We start from the raw sequence: 16174 nt of genomic DNA, 5'->3' as shown, positions 1-16174 counted from the left end.
TGCCAAATTCTTCCCTTCTCTGTATTCACACCATTGAAAACTGATTCTGCAGGTCCTCACACAAAAGGCAAGGTTTATTTCTCCATGATCTTGAATCTGGGTTGGCCATTTGACTTGTTTTGGCCAATGGGACATTAACAAGTATAACACAAGCTGAGGCTTGAAAAGATCTTGTTTACTGAAGTCTGCTCTCTTGTTGAATTTGGAACTCTGAGACCACCGTGGAAATGAGTCCAAGCCAGTCTGCTGGAGGATGAGAAACCAAATGGAGGCACTCAGGTCAACTGCCTGCCAACCACTGCCAGCTGACCCACCATAACATCATGATGAGGTGAGGAGAGATAAGCAGAGCCAGGTCAGATTGGAAGAAGTGCCCAGCCAACCCAGAGAATCATGAACTAAATAAAAGATTGTTTTAAACTATTAAATTTTGGCTTAAAGCAAAACATAACAAATACAACCTCTTAAGACTATAACTGTAGAGTCATGGCTCAAATCTCCTTATAACAATTTTATTCTCATTACTCTTTGCCCTGTTTCAATTTCTGGGGATGTAAAAATGGTCTCCCACCAAGATACTCTTGCAGGTCAACTTGCACTAAAGGGGTATGCCAATCCTCAGTATAAAATACAAACCACATGAAGTTTTGCCAAGATGGCAGAGTAGAAGGATATGAACTCACCTTCTCTCACAAAAAACAAAATCATAACTAACTGCTGAACAACTATCAACAATAACAACAACAAAAACACTGGAACCTACCAAAAAAGATATTGTACGTCCAAAGACAAAGAATGAGCCACTTTGAGATGGTAGGAGGGGTGCAATTGCAATAAGATCAAATTCCATACCTGCTGGGTGGATGACCCACAAGCTGGAATATAATTATATCAAAGAGGTTCTCCCACAGGAGAGAAAGTTCTGAGCCCACATCAGGCTCCCCAGCCTGGGGGTCTGGCATCGGGAGGAGGAGCCCTCAGAGCATCTGGCTTTGAAGACCAGTGGAGTTTGATCACAGGAATTCCACAGGACTGGGGGAAACAGAAAACTCCACTCTTGGAGGGTGCACACAAGGGCTCATGCACACCAGAACCCAGGGGAAAAAGCAGTGACCTCATAGGATCCTGGGCCAAAACTACCTGCCAGTATTGGAGGGTCTCCTGTGGAGGCAGGGGGGTGGCTGTGGCTCACTTCAGGGACAGAGACACTGGTGGCAGTAGTTCTGGGGAGTACTCATTGGCGTGAGCCCTCCTAGAGGCCACCATTTTCTCACTAAGACCACCCAACAGCCTTCAGGCTCCAGTGCTGGGACACCTCAGGCTAAAGAACAAACAGGGCTGGAAAACAGCCCCACCCATCAGCAGACAGGCTGCCTAAAGTCCTCCTGAGCCCACAGCTTCCCACTAATCACACGTCTTAACACGGCCCTGCCAACCAGAGGGACAAGACACAGCTCCACCCACCAGTGGGCAGGCACCAGTCCCTCCCACCAGGAAGCCTGCACAAGCCTCTTGGACCAGTCTTATTCACCAGGGGGAAGACAGCAGAAGCAAGAATTATAACCCTGCAGCCTGCGGAACAGAAACCGCAATCACAGAAAGCCAGACAAAATGAGATGGCACAGAAATATGTCCCAGATGAAGGAACAAGATGAAATCATAGAAGAACAACTAAATGAAGTGGAGATAGGCAATATACCCGAAAAAGAATTCAGAGTAATGATGGTAAAGATGATCCAAGATCTTGGATAAAGAATGGAAGCACAGACTGAGAAGATACAAAAAATGTTTAACAAAGAGCTAGAAGATCTAAAGAACAAACAGAGATGAACAATTCAATAACTGAAGTGAAAAATACACTAGAAGGAATCAATAGCAGAATAAATGAGGCAGAAGAATGAATAAGTGAACTGAAAGACAGCATGGTGGAAATCACTGCCATGGAACAGAACAAAGAAAAAAGAATGAAAAGAAATGAGGACAGTCTAAGAGACCTCTGGGACAACATTAAACACACCAACATTTGCATTATAGGGGTCCCAGAAGGAGGAGGAGGAGAGAGAGAAAGGACCTGAGAAAATATTTGAAGAGATAACAGCCAAAAACTTCCCTAGCATGGGAAAGGAAACAGTCACCCAAGTCCAGGAAATGCAGAGACTCCCAGGCAGGATAATCCAAGGAGGAACACACCAAGACACATAGTAATCAAATTGACAAAAAATAAAGACAGAAAGAAAATATTAAAAGCCACAAGGGAAAAGCAACAAATAACATACAAGGGAATATCCATAAGGTTATCAGCTGATTTTTCAGCAGAAACTCTGCAGGTCAGAGGGAGTGGCATGATATACTTAAAATGATGAAAGGGAAAAACCTATAACCAAGAATACTCTACCCAGCAAGGCTCTTGTTCAGCTTCAACAGAGAAATCAAAAGCTTTACAGACAAGCAAAAGCTAAAAGAATTCAGCACCACCAAACCAGCTTTACAACAAATGGTAAAGGAACTTCTCTACGTGGAAAAGAAAAGGCCACACATAGAAATAAGAAAATTATGAATGGAAAAGCTCACTGGTAAAGGCAAACATATAGTAAAGGTAGGAAATCATCTACGCAAATATGATATCAAAACCAGCAATTGTGAGGAGAGTACAAATGCAGGATATTGGAAATGCGTTTGAAATTAAAAGACCACCAACTGAAAACAACCTTGTATATGTATAGACTGCTATATCAAAACCTCATGGTAACTACAAACCGAAAATCTACAGTAGATACACACAGAAAAAGGAAAAGGAATCCAAACACAGCACTAAAATTAGTCATCAAATCGTAAGAGAAGAGAACAAATGAGGAAGGGGAGAAAAAAGACCTGCAAAAACAAATCCAAAACAATTAACAAAATGTCAATAAGAACATAGATATTGATAATTACCTTAAATGTAAATGGATTAAATGTTCCAACCAAGAGACATAGACTGGCTGAATGGATACAAAAACAAGATCCGTTTATATGCCATCTATAGGAGACCCACTTCAGATTTAGGGACACATACAGACTGAAAGTGAGGGGATGGAAAAAGGTATGCCATGCAAATAGAAATCAAAAGAAAGCTGAAGTAGCAATACTCATATCAGACAACATAGGCTTTAAAATAGGCTGTTACAAGAGACAAAGAAGGACACTACATAATGATCAAGGGATCAATCCAAGAAGAAGATACAACAATTGTAAATATATATGTATCCAATATAGGAGCACCTCAATATATAAGGCAAATGCTAGCAGCCGTAAAAGGAGAAATCCACAGTAACACAATGATAGTGGGAAAACGTAACACAATGATAGTGGGAGAATTTAACAATCCAGTTACATCAATGGACAGATCATCCAGACGGAAGATCAATAAGGAAACACAGGCCTTAAATGACAAATTAGATCAGATGGACTTAATTGATATTTATAGAACATTCCATCCAAAAGCAACAGAATACATTTTCTTCTCAAGTGCACATGGAACATTCTCCAGGATAGATCTTATCCTGGGCCACAAATCAAGCCTCAGTAAATTTAAGAAAACTGAAATCATATCAAGCATCTTTTCTGACTACAACACAATGAGACTAGAAATCAATTACAGGAAAAAATCCTGTAAAAAACACAAACACATGGAGGCTAAACAATATGTTACTAACACTCAATGGATCACTGAAGAAATCAAAGAGGAAATCACAAAATACCTAGGAACAAATGAAAACAAAAACAATGGTCCAAAACCTACAGGATGCAGCAAAAGCAGTTCTAAGAGGGAAGTCTATAGCAATACAATCTTACCTAAGGAAATAAGAAAAATCTCAAAGAAACAACCGAACCTCACACCTAAAGCAACTAGGGAAAGAAGAACAAACAAAACCCAAAGTTAGCAGAAGGAAAGAAGTCATAAAGATCAGAGCAGAAATAAATGAAACAGAGATGAAGAAAACAGTCAAAGATCAATGAAGCTAAAACTTGTTTCTTTGAAAAGATAAACTAAATTGATAAACCTTTAGCCAGACTCATCAAGAAAAAAAGGGAGAGGGCTCAAATTCACAAAGTTACAAACGAAAAGGGAGACATTACAACTGATATCACAGAAATACAAAGGATTGTAAGAGACTACTAGAAACAACCATATTCCAATAAAATGGACAACCTAGAAGAAATGGACAAATTCTTAGAAAGGTAAAACCTTCCAAGACTGAACCAAGAAGAAACAGAAAATATGAGCAGACCAATCACAAGTACTGAAACTGAAACAGTGATTAAAAAACTTCCAACAAACAAAAGCCCAGGACCAGATGACTTCACAGGTGCATTCCATCAAACATTTAGAGAAGAGTTAACACCAATCCTTCTGAAACTCTTCCAAAAATTTGCAGAGGAAGGAACATTCCCAAGCTTATTTTATGAGGCCACCCTGACAGCAAAACCAGAGAAAGATATCACAAAAAAAGAAAATTACAGGCCAATATCACGGATGAACATAGATGCAAAAAATCCTCAACAAAACACTAGCAAACTGAATCAACAATACATTAAAAGTATCATACACCATTAAAAAGGATCATACACCTAGATCAACTGGAATTTATTTCAGGGAAGCAAGGCTTCTTCAATATTCGCAAATCAATCAGTGTGATAAACCACATTAAGAAACGGAAGGATAAAAACCGTACGATCATCTCAACAGATGCAGAAAAAGCTTATGACAAAATTCAACACCAATTTATGATAAAACCCACCAGAAAGTGGGCATAGAGGGAACTTACATCAACATAATAAAGGCCATATATGACAAACCCATAGCTAACATCATTCTCAATGGTGAAAAGCTGAAAGCATTCCCTGTAAAATCAGGAACAAGGCAAGGATGTCCACTCTCACCACTTTTATTCAACATAGTTTTGGAAGTCCTAACCATGGCAATCAGAGAAGAAAAAGAAATAAAAGGAATCCAAATTGGAAAAGAAGAAGTAAAACTGTCACTGTTTGCAGATGACACGATACTATACCTAGAAAACCCTAAAGATGCTACCAGAAAACTACTAGAGCTCATCAATGAATTTGGTAAAGTTGTGGGATACAAAATGAATACACAGAAATCTCTTGCATTTCTATACACTAACAATGAAAGATCAGAAAGAGAAATTAAGGAAGCACTCCCATTTACCATAGCATCAAAGAGAATAAGATACCCAGGAATAGACCTACCTTAGGAGGCAAAAGATCTGTACTCTGAAAACTGTAAGATGCTGATGGAAGAAACTGAAGATGACACAAACAGACAGAAAGATATACCATGTTCTTCGATTGAAAGAATCAATACAGTCAAAATGATTATACTACCCAAGGCAGTCTACAGATTCAATGCAACCCCTATCAAATTACCAATGGCATTTTTCACAGAACTAGAGCAAAAACTTTAAAAATTTGTGTGGAAACACGAAAGACCCAGAATAGCCTAAGCAATCCTGAGAAAGAAAAACGGAACTTGAGGAATCAGGCTCCCTGACTTCAGACTATACTGCAAAGCTAAAGTCATCAAAACAGTATGGTACTGGCACAAGAACAAAAACAATGGAACAGGATAGAAAGCCCAGAAATAAACCCATGCACTTATGGTCAATTAATCTATGGCAAAGGAAGCAAAATATACAATGGGGAAAAGACAGTCTCTTCAATAAGTGGTGCTGGAAAAACCAGACAGCTACATGTATAAGAATGAAATTAGGGACTTCCTTCGTGGTCCAGTGGGTAAGACTCTGCACTCCCAATGCAGTGGGCCCAGGTTCAACCCCTGGTCAGGAAACTAGATCCCACATGCCACAACTAAGTGTTCGCATGCCACGACTAAAGATTCCACATGGTGCAACTGAAAGATCCTGCATGCCATAACTAAAAGATCCTGCATGCTGCAACTAAGGATCCCGCATGCTGCAATGAAGGTCCCCCATGCTGCAACTAAGACCCAACGCAGCCAAATAAATACAAAAAAAAGCTTTAAAAAAAGAATTAAATTAGAACATTCTTTAATACCATACACAAACTAAACTTAAAATGGATTAAAGACCTAAATGTGAGACCAGATACTATAAAACTCTTAGAGGAAAACATAGGCAGAAATCTTTGACACATCACAGCAATATCTTTTTTGATCAATCTCCTAGAGTAATGAAATAGAAACAAATATAAACAAATGGGACCTAATTAAACTCAAAAGCTTTTGCACAGCAAAGGAAACAACAAACAAAATGCAAAGATAACCCACAGAATGAGACAAAATATTTGCAAACAATGTGACCAACAAGGGATTAATCTCCAAAATATACAAACGTTTCATGCAGTTCAATATCATAAAAACAAACAATCCAATCAAAAAATGGGCAGAAGACCTAAACGGAAATTTCTCCAAAGACATACAGATGGTCAACATGAAAAGATGCTCAACATTGCTAATTATTAGAGAAATGCAAATCAAAACTGTAATGAGGTGTCACCTCACACCAGTCAGAATGGCCATCATCAAAAAGTCTACAAGCAGGGCTTCCCTGGAGGCGCAGTGGTTGAGAGTCCACCTGCCGATGCAGGGGACATGGGTTCGTGCCCCGGTCCGGGAAGATCCCACATGCCGCGGAGCGGCTAGGCCCGTGAGCCATGGCCATTGAGCCTGCGTGTCTGGAGCCTGTGCTCCGCATTGGGAGAGGCCACAACAGTGAGAGGCCCGCGTACCACAAAAAAATTAAATAAATAAATCTACAAACAATAAATGCTGGAGAGGGTGTGGAGAAAAGGAAACCCTTGTACACTGTTGGTGGGAATGTAAATTGGTACAACCACTATGGAGAACAGTATGGAGGCTCCTTAAAAAACTAACAATAGAGCTACCAAATTATCCAGCAATCCCACTTCCGGGCATGTATTTGGAGAAACCCATGGTTCAAAAGGATACATGCACCCCATTGTTCACTGCAGTGCTGTTTACAATAGGCAAGACGAAGCAACCTAAATGTCCATCAATAGACAAATGGATAAAGAAGATGTGGTACATATATACAATCGAATATTACTCTGCCATTAAAAAAGCATGAAATAATGCCATTTGCAGCAACACAGATGGACAGAGAAAGACAAATATCACATGACATAGCTTACATGCGAAATCTTTAAAAAAAAATGATACAAATGAAATTATTTACAAAACAGAAACAGACTCACAGCCTTAGAAAACAAACTTATGGTTACCAAAGGGGAAAGGTTGGGAGGGAGTGATAAATTGGGAGTTTGTGATTGGCATATATACACACCACTGTATTTAAAATAGAAAACCAACAAGGACCCACTGTAAAGCATAGGAAACTTCAGTCAGTATTCTGTAATGGGGGCAGAGTCAGGATGACGGTGTGGGAAAATGGGGAGTTCGCATCTGCCCACAATTAGGGTGCCTGCAGGATGCTGGTGGGGGAACTCGATACCCAAGGAGATGGGAGGAATTCCCAAGCAAACCGGTAGGACGTGGGGGGACTGAGAGGAGAGAAGAAGTGGAGGCCAGACAGGACCAGTGCCCCTGAGGGGTGGCTGAGATAGGGGAGGGGTTCCCGCGCCTGGAGGGACCCACAGGAGCTCAGATAAGGGGGGAACATGCCCAGCGTTTCCCCTGCCCATTGGGCAGGGGAAGTCTGCCCAGCTCTTGGGCCTGGTCCATCGCCCTCAGAGGCCCCCTCTGGGCCACGTTGGTACTGGGAGCATAGGACAGAGGCCAGGGGAGAACAGGAGAGGCAGGCAGGAGGGGCCGTCCAGGACTGGAGGGGCGGGAGAGGAGCAGAGGGCATTTGCCCCTCCCACTCAGGTCCAGGAAGCCTGCTGGGCTCCCAGGTGGGGTCCCCCACCCTCTGAGACCAGAGGCACAAGGCACGCCTGGGCCCCTTCTGTTCCGTTGAGTCTAAGCTCCACACCCCCACACCCCCCAGGGCCTTTTCCAGCCCTGTGGGTCCTAAGCATAGGCCCCACCCACTGCCCAAACCCTACCTTTGCTTAGGTCCCACTCTCCACAGCCAAGGCCTTTTCCCCCACTTTTTTTTTCTTTTTCTTTTCCTTCCTCCTCTTTTTTACTACTGTCATACTGTTGTACCTTCTGGTTATTGATTCATCTATATTTTTATTTTTATATTCTTTCTAACATACCTGTTAGTTTCCTAGTCTAATTTTATTTTTTACTTTGTTATTGTCCTTTTTTTTTTTTTGCCACCCCACACGGCTTGCTGGATCTTGGTTCACTTGCCAGGGGTCAGGCCGAAGCTCCTGCAGTGGGAGGTCCAAGTCCAAACCACTGGACTAACAGACAACCTCAGACCCCAAGGAATATTCATCAGAGTGAGGTCTCGTGGAGGTCCTCATCTCAGCACCAAGACCCAGCTCTAGCAAACAGCCTACAAACTCCAGTGTTGGAAGCCTCAGGCCAAACAACCAGTAACACAGGAATACAATCCCACTCAAAAAAAAAAAAAAAAAAAAAAAAAAGAGACGGCAAAAAAATACGTCACAGATGAAGGAGCAAGGTAAAAACCTATAAGACCAAATAAATGAAGAGGAAATAGGCAATGTACCTGAAAAAGAATTCACAGTAATGATAATAAATATGATCCAGAATCTCAGAAATAGAATGGAGGCACGGATAGACAAAATACAAGAAATGTTTATCAAAGATCTAGAAGCCAGAAGGGAATGGCAGGATATACTTAAAGTGATGAAAGAGAAAAACCTACAATCAAGATTACTCTACCCAGCAAGGACCTCATTCAGATTTGACGGAGAAATCAAAAGCTTTTCAGACAAGCAAAAGCTAAGAGAATTGAGCACCACAAAACCAGCTTTACAACAAATGCTAAAGAAACTTCTTTAGGCAGGAAACCCAAGAGAAGAAAAAGACCCACAAAAACAAACCCAAAACAATTAAGAAAATACATATCAATAATAACCTTGAATGAAAATGGATTAAATGCCCCAACCAAAAGACAAAGACTGGCTGAATGGATACAAAAACAAGACCCATATATATATATATGCTGTCTACAAGAGACCCACTTCAGACCTAAGGACACCTACAGACTGAAACTGAAGGGATGGAAAAAGATACTCCATGCAAATGGAAATCAAAAGAAAGCTGGAGTAGCAATACTCATATAAGATAAAACAGACTTTAAAATAAAGACTGTTACAAGAGATAAGGATGGACACTACATAACGATAAAGGGATCAATCCAAGAAGAAGATGTAACAACTATAAATGTTTATGCACCCAACATAGGAGCACCTCAATACGTAAGGCAAATGCTAACAACCATGAAAGGAGAAATCGACGGTAACACAATAATAGTAGGGGATTTAACACCCCACTTACACCAATGGACAGATCATCCAAACAGAAAATAAATAAGGAAAAACAAGCTTTAATTGACACAACAGACCAGATAGATTTAATTGATATTTATACAACATTCCACCTGAAAGTGGCAGAATACACTTTCTTCCTAGGTGCACACAGAACATTCTCCAGGATAGATGACATCTTGGATTACAAATCAAGCTTTGGAAAATTTAAGAAAATTGAAATCGTATCAAGCATCTTTTCTGACCACAATGCTAAGATACTGGAAATTAATTACAGGAAAAAGACTGTAAAAAACACAAATACATGGTGGCTAAACAGTGCACTACTAAATAACCAAGAGATCACTGAAGAAATCAAAGAAGAAATCAAAAAATACCTAGAAACAAATGACAACAAAAACATGATGACCCAAAACCTATGGGATGCAGTAAAAGTAGTTCCAAGAGGGAAGTTTGTAGCAATTCAGTCTCACCTCAAGAAACAAGGAAAATCTCAAATAAACAATCTAACCCTACATCTAAAGCAACTAGAGAAAGAAGAACGAAGAAAACCCAAAGTCAGTACAAGGAAAGAAATCATAAAGATCAGAGCAGAAATAAATGATATAGAAATGAAGAAAACAATAGCAAAGATCAGTAAAACTAAAAGCTGGTTCTTTAAGAAGATAAACAAAATTGATAAACCGTTAGCCAGCTTCATCAAGAAAAAAAGGGAGAGGATGCAAATCAATAAAATTAGAAATGAAAAAGGTGAAAGCACAACTGACATTGCAGAAATACAAAGGATTATAAGAGACTACTACAAACAACTATATGCCAATAAAATGGACAACCACAAAGAAATGGACAAATTCTTAGAAAGGTACAATTTTCCAAGACTGAACCTGGAAGAATTAGAAAATATAAACAGCCCTATCCCAATTAATGAAATTGCAACTGTAATTAAAAATCTTCCAACAAACAGAAGTCCAGGACCAGATGGCTTCACAGGCGAATTCTATCAAACATTTACGGAAGATCTGACAACAATTCTTCTCAAATTCTTCCAAAAAACTGCAGAAGGAGAAACAATACCAAATACATTCTACAAAGCCACTGTCACCCTGATACCAAAACCAGACAAAGATATCACAAAAAAAGAAAATTATGGGCCAATATCACTGATTAATATCGATGCAAAAATCCTCAAAAAATACTAGCAAACAGAATCCAACAATATATTAAAAGGATCATACAATATGATCAAGTGGGATTTATCCAAGGGATGCAAGGATTCGTCAACATATGCAAATCAATCAATGTGATACACCATATTAACAAATTAAGGAATAAAAACCATATGATCAGGCTTCCCTGGTGGCGCAGTGGTAGAGAGTCCGCCTGCCGATGCAGCGGACATGGGTTCGTGTACGGGAAGATCCCACATGCCGTGGAGCGGCTAGGCCCGTGAGCCATGGCCGCTGAGCCTGCGTGTCCGGAGCCTATGCTCTGCAACGGGAGAGGCCACAACAGTGAGAGGCCCGCGTACCACAAACAAACAAACAAACAAAACAACAACAACAACAAAAAACCATATGATCATCTCAATAGATGCAGAAAAAGCTTTTGACAAAATTCAACACCCATTTATGATAGAAACTCTCTAGAAAACGGGCATAGAGGGAACCTACTGCAACATAATAAAGACCATATATGACAAACCCACAGCAAACATCATACTCAGTGATGAAAAACTGAAAGCCTTTCCACTAAGATCAGGAACAAGGCAAGGATGTCCACTCTCACCACTCTTATTCAACATAGTTTTGGAAGCCCTAGCCACAGCAATCAGAGAAGAAAAAGAAATAAAAGGAATACAAATTCGAAAGGAAGAAGTAAAACTGTCACTGTTTGCAGATACTATACATAGAAAATCCTAAAGATGCCACCAGAAAACAACTAGAACTAATCAGTGAACTTGGTAAGGTTGCAGGACACAAAATTAATGCACAGAAATCTCTGGCATTCCTATACACTAACAACGAAAAATTAGAAAGAGAAATTAAGGAAACAATCCCACTTACCATTGCAACAAAAGGAATAAAATAAGTAGGAATTTATTTCTAAATAAATTAAGGAGGCCAAAGATTTGTACTCAGAAAACTATAAAACACTGACAAAAGAAATCAAAGATGACATAGACAGACGCAGAAACATACCATTTTCTTGGATTGGAAGAATCAACACTGTGAAAAATGACTATACTGCCCAAAGCAATCTACAGATTCAGTGCAGTCCCTATCAAACTACCAATGGCATTCTTCACAGAATTAGAACAAGAAATGTTACAATTCGTATGGAAACACAAAAGACCCCGAATAGCTGAAGCAATCTTGAGAAAGAAAAACAGACCTGGAGGAATCAGGCTCCCCGACTTCAAACTATACCACAAAGCTATAGTAATCAAGACAGTATGGTACTGGCACAAAAATAGAAATACAGATCAATGGAACAGGATAGAAAGCCCAGAGATAAACCCACGCAATATAGTCACCCAGTTTACAAAAAAGGAGGCAAGAACATACAACAGAGAAAAGACAGACTCTTCAATAAGTGGTGCTGGGAAAACTGGACAGCTACATGTAGAAGAATGAAATTAGAAAACTATATAACACCATAAAAATAAACTCCAAATGGATTAAAGACCTAAATGTAAGACCAGATACTATAAAACTCTTAGAGGAAAACATAAGAAAAACATTCTTTGACATAAGCCACAGCAAGATCTTTTTTGACCCACCTCCTAGAATAATGAAAATAAAAAACAAAAATAAACAAATTGGACCTAATTAAACTTAAAAGCTTTTGCACAGCAAAGGAAACCATAAACAAGATGAAAAGACAACCCTCAGAATGGGAGAAAATATTTGCACATGAAACAACTGACAAAGGATTAATCTCCAAAATATACAAACAGCTCATGGAACTCAATATCAAAAAAACAAACAACGCAATCCAAAATGAGCAGAAGACCTAAATAGACATTTCTCCAAAGAAGACATACAGATGGCCAAGAGGCACATGAAAAGATGCTCAACATCACTAATTATTAGAGAAATGCAAATCAAAGCTACAATGAGGTATCACCTGACACCAGTCAGAATTATCCAAAAATCTAGAAACAATAAATGCTGGAAAGGGTGTGGAGAAAAGGGAACCCTCTTGCACTGTTGGTGGGAATGTAAATTTATACAGCCACTATGGAGAACAGTATGGAGTTTCCTTAAAAAACTGAAAATGGAAATACCACATGACTCAGCAATCCCACCACTGGGCATATACCCTGAGAAAACCACAATTCAAAAAGAGACATGTACCACAATGTTCATTGCAGCTCTATTTACAATAGCCAAGACATGGAAGCAACCTCAATGTCCATCGACAGATGAATGGATAAAGAAGATGTGGCACATATATACAATAGAATATTATTCAGCCATAAAAAGAAACAAAATTGAGTTATTTGTAGTGAGGTGGATGGACCTAGGGTCTGTCATATATAGTGAAGTAAGTCAGAAAGAGAAAAACAAATACTGTATGGTAACACATATATATGGAATCTAAAAAAAAAAAAAAAATGGTTCTGAAGAACCTAGGGGCAGGACAGGAATAAAGACACAGATGTAGGGAATGGACTTGAGGACACAGGGAGGGGGAAGGGTAAGCTGGGACGAAGTGAGAGAGTGGCATCGACATATATACGCTACCAAATGTAAAATAGATAGCTAGTGGGGAGCAGCCGCATAGCACAGGGAGATCAGCTCGGTGCTTTGTGATGACCTAGAGGGGTGGGATAGGGAGGGTGGGAGGGAGGCTCGAGAGGGAGGGGATATGGAGATATATGTATGCATATGGCCGATTCACTTTGTTGTACAACAGAAACTAACACAGTACTATGAAGCAATTATACTCCAATAAAGATGTATTAAAAATATATTCTGTAATAACCTAAATGGGAAAAGAATTTGAAAAAGAATAGATATATGTATATGTAGAACTGAATCCCTTTGCTATCCACCTTTGCTGTAACACAACATTGTAAATCAACTATTCTCCAATATAAAATAAAAATTAAAAAAATAAAATGAAATAAAAGCCACACAATTAAAATATACCCCATATAAGCTTCTATAAATAAATTAGGGAATATGAATATGAGATTTATTTGCTCAGTGAAGAGTCCAGTTAGATCCTGGGGAAGGAAATTTGCAACTTTAATGATGGCAGAGGAAGTCAATCTCAGATACATGAGGCTGAAGTTCAGTAGCAGATACTAAAATGAACAGATCTGGGGGTTTCAGTTGACCTTAAATTCAATATACATCAGTGGTGTGAAGTGGCTTCTCGGGAAGTTCATTCAGTATCAGTCACAATAAAGAAATGTAGTCCTTGCTGTATTTGGCAGACCTTGAGAAGTATGGTCTGTTTTGGGCAGTAGGCTTTAGGGATGATAGTGACAAACCAGAACGGATCAAGGAAGAAGACTTCAGGATGATTATACAAGTTGGAATCATTTCAGATGAGGCCCAGTTTAAGGACCTGCAATATAACTGTGTATGTGGGGCAGAGCTGGCTACAAGTATGTGAAGGGCAGCCACTGGGAAAAGCAACCACAAAGAGCTCATCAAACCCCATGAGGACAAATCTAAAACCAAGTGGAAGTTAAAGGTTTGAGGTCAAACATTTTCTAAACTCACAGAGCAATCCAACATCAGAATGGATTCTCTGTGGAACAGGAAGCCTGGAAGAAAAGTTCAAGAAGTGGAGGCTGGAGTGGCATTAGACAGGGACACTGGGGAGGGAGCGTTGTCCTGTTTGGGCCAGAGGGCTCTCCGGGCTCCTTCAGCCGAGTCCCTCTTTTCCTGCTGCTAGTGAGCCTTCTTCCTTTGGGAATGCTTAGCTGGGTTGAGCTAAGGTTTTATAAATCAGCCATGGGTAAGCTGTCACAATTAGAGGTAACGCAGCGTCCATCTGCTCCCAAATTGCAAACCTTACCGAAGTCAAGACGTACCTTCTCCCTTGTGAAACCTAACCTCTGGGGACTGTCACACTCACATCAGAGCCACGCCAAATTTTAGCCGTGACAGCTTGCTCTTTCATTGGCTCTCAAACTGATTTATAGGCACAAGCCAGTAGTCTTCTCAGATGTGTAAGATAAGCTTGCAGGATTGCCTTTTTCCTTCTGGTCAGTGCTTCCACTCTGGGGTCACCAGGCTCCCTTTCTCCCCCCCCCCCCCATATCCCCCGGCTTCCCTCACTCTACCCTCCCTCTTCACGCCATGCCGCTGAAGGGAGAATTCTCATTACTGGCTCAAGGAAGGTCATTTTAGGCCTTTGCAGGTATCTCAATTGCCTGTGTCTGTTCTGCCTGCCCCATGGCATGTCCTGGGGTGAGAGCATGGCGAGGGATCTGAGAAGGGTGTTGGGAGACTGGGCCTCCTACCTTGACAGGTGAAGCATCTGATGTGGAAATGGTTATTGTGGACGCGAACCACCTCCCCTTTGCAGGTGTCTCCACATCGATAGCACTGGATGACACTGGAGCTGCCCCGGGGATTGTAAGGATTCTGCTGATAAGGAACTGTAAAGAGAAACAAAGAGATCACCATCCAGAAGGTCCTTATTCTTTAAAAAGTCTGCCATAAGAAATGATTATAATCTTAACTGGCAGAAAAAGCAGAAAGGGTGACAATGATTAGCAAAATACCTTCAATACATCATCAGGTTGAGTATGCCAAGCTAAGACATCTTTAGAAGGTGAGTGGCATTAAGATATGAGTCCATAAATCTCCTTAAGTAGGCAGAGACTTATGAGTGAGCATAGCCTTTTCTTGCAATAATGGAGGCCAAATTCACAAATGAAGAAAAATAAAAGAGGAAGTTGAGTATTTCAAGGTAAATGATCCAGAAATACTATTTCTTGGGAGATCTCTGGATCAATACCAGGCCCCAAACAAAGGGAATTTAGGTCTTGCCATTGACTCCTGGGTCTCAAGGAAATGGGTGGCTGACTCTGCCTCCAAATGGCCTTTTTGTTGAGCAAGATACAGTCCCTCTCGGCACCTCAGTTTATACATCTATAAAATGAGGATGGACAATGGTGGTTGACTTTCTATAAAGGCATGAAGGGAGGCACTCTAGTTGGAAGGAAGTTGCTGAGGCGACTCACCTTACAACTGCCTTTGAACAGCACTTTCCATAACATTGAGAATATGTCACATGTGTACAGTTAAGAAGAAAGAGCTGGTGGAGACTATGAAGGGGCTGAAGTCACTGGGCTTGCAGTGCTACAGTCAGCATTTGATGATGCTGTAGACCTATACTTGCCTTTTGAGGCTACTGATCTCTTGCTTAGATTTTCTCATGGCTACTTTTCTAGATTTCCTTTCCCTGAGATATACTTTGCTTGACCATTCTATAATCTGGTCATCTAGCATTTAATAATAGTAGGCACCTGCCTAGAACATAAAATTTCAGGGTTGGAAGGGATACTAATAGCTGTCTGGTCCAACCGCATTATATATAAACTGTTGAGATAACTTTGCCAGTGAGGAACCCAATCTTCTCTCTTGGAGGAAGTCCCTAGGGGCCCCAGGGAGAGAACCACTCAATTCCTCAATTTTTACTCAAGGCTGTAGCAACAGTCCACAAACTTCTGCTCATACCCTATTAGGATAAGGCTCACTTTTGTCCTAACTATAAGGATGAC

The 16174-nt window shown here is 40.3% G+C and overlaps 1 protein-coding gene across 2 annotated transcripts in view; it reads right to left on the bottom strand.

Annotated features, from left to right (window-relative positions):
- ABLIM3 (actin binding LIM protein family member 3) overlaps positions 1–15800 on the bottom strand; it is a 103783-nt gene extending 87983 nt beyond the window's left edge. For both annotated transcript variants that reach the window (XM_029216075.1, XM_029216078.1), the window contains exons 1-2: positions 15635–15800; positions 14909–15046 (exon numbers count right to left, since the gene is read on the bottom strand). The gene's annotated coding sequence lies outside the window, so the exon portion shown is untranslated. The remainder of the gene's footprint in view (positions 1–14908; positions 15047–15634) is intronic.
- Positions 15801–16174: the final 374 nt, after the last annotated feature.

The sequence above is a fragment of the Monodon monoceros genome, unplaced genomic scaffold (genome assembly GCF_005190385.1).
Source record: "Monodon monoceros isolate NGI ecotype Baffin Bay Population unplaced genomic scaffold, NGI_Narwhal_1 Super_Scaffold_12, whole genome shotgun sequence".
NCBI classification, from domain to species: Eukaryota; Metazoa; Chordata; class Mammalia; order Artiodactyla; family Monodontidae; genus Monodon; species Monodon monoceros.
The sequence above is the reverse complement of the archived record's forward strand: the minus strand, read 5'-3'. Positions and strand labels throughout refer to the sequence as shown.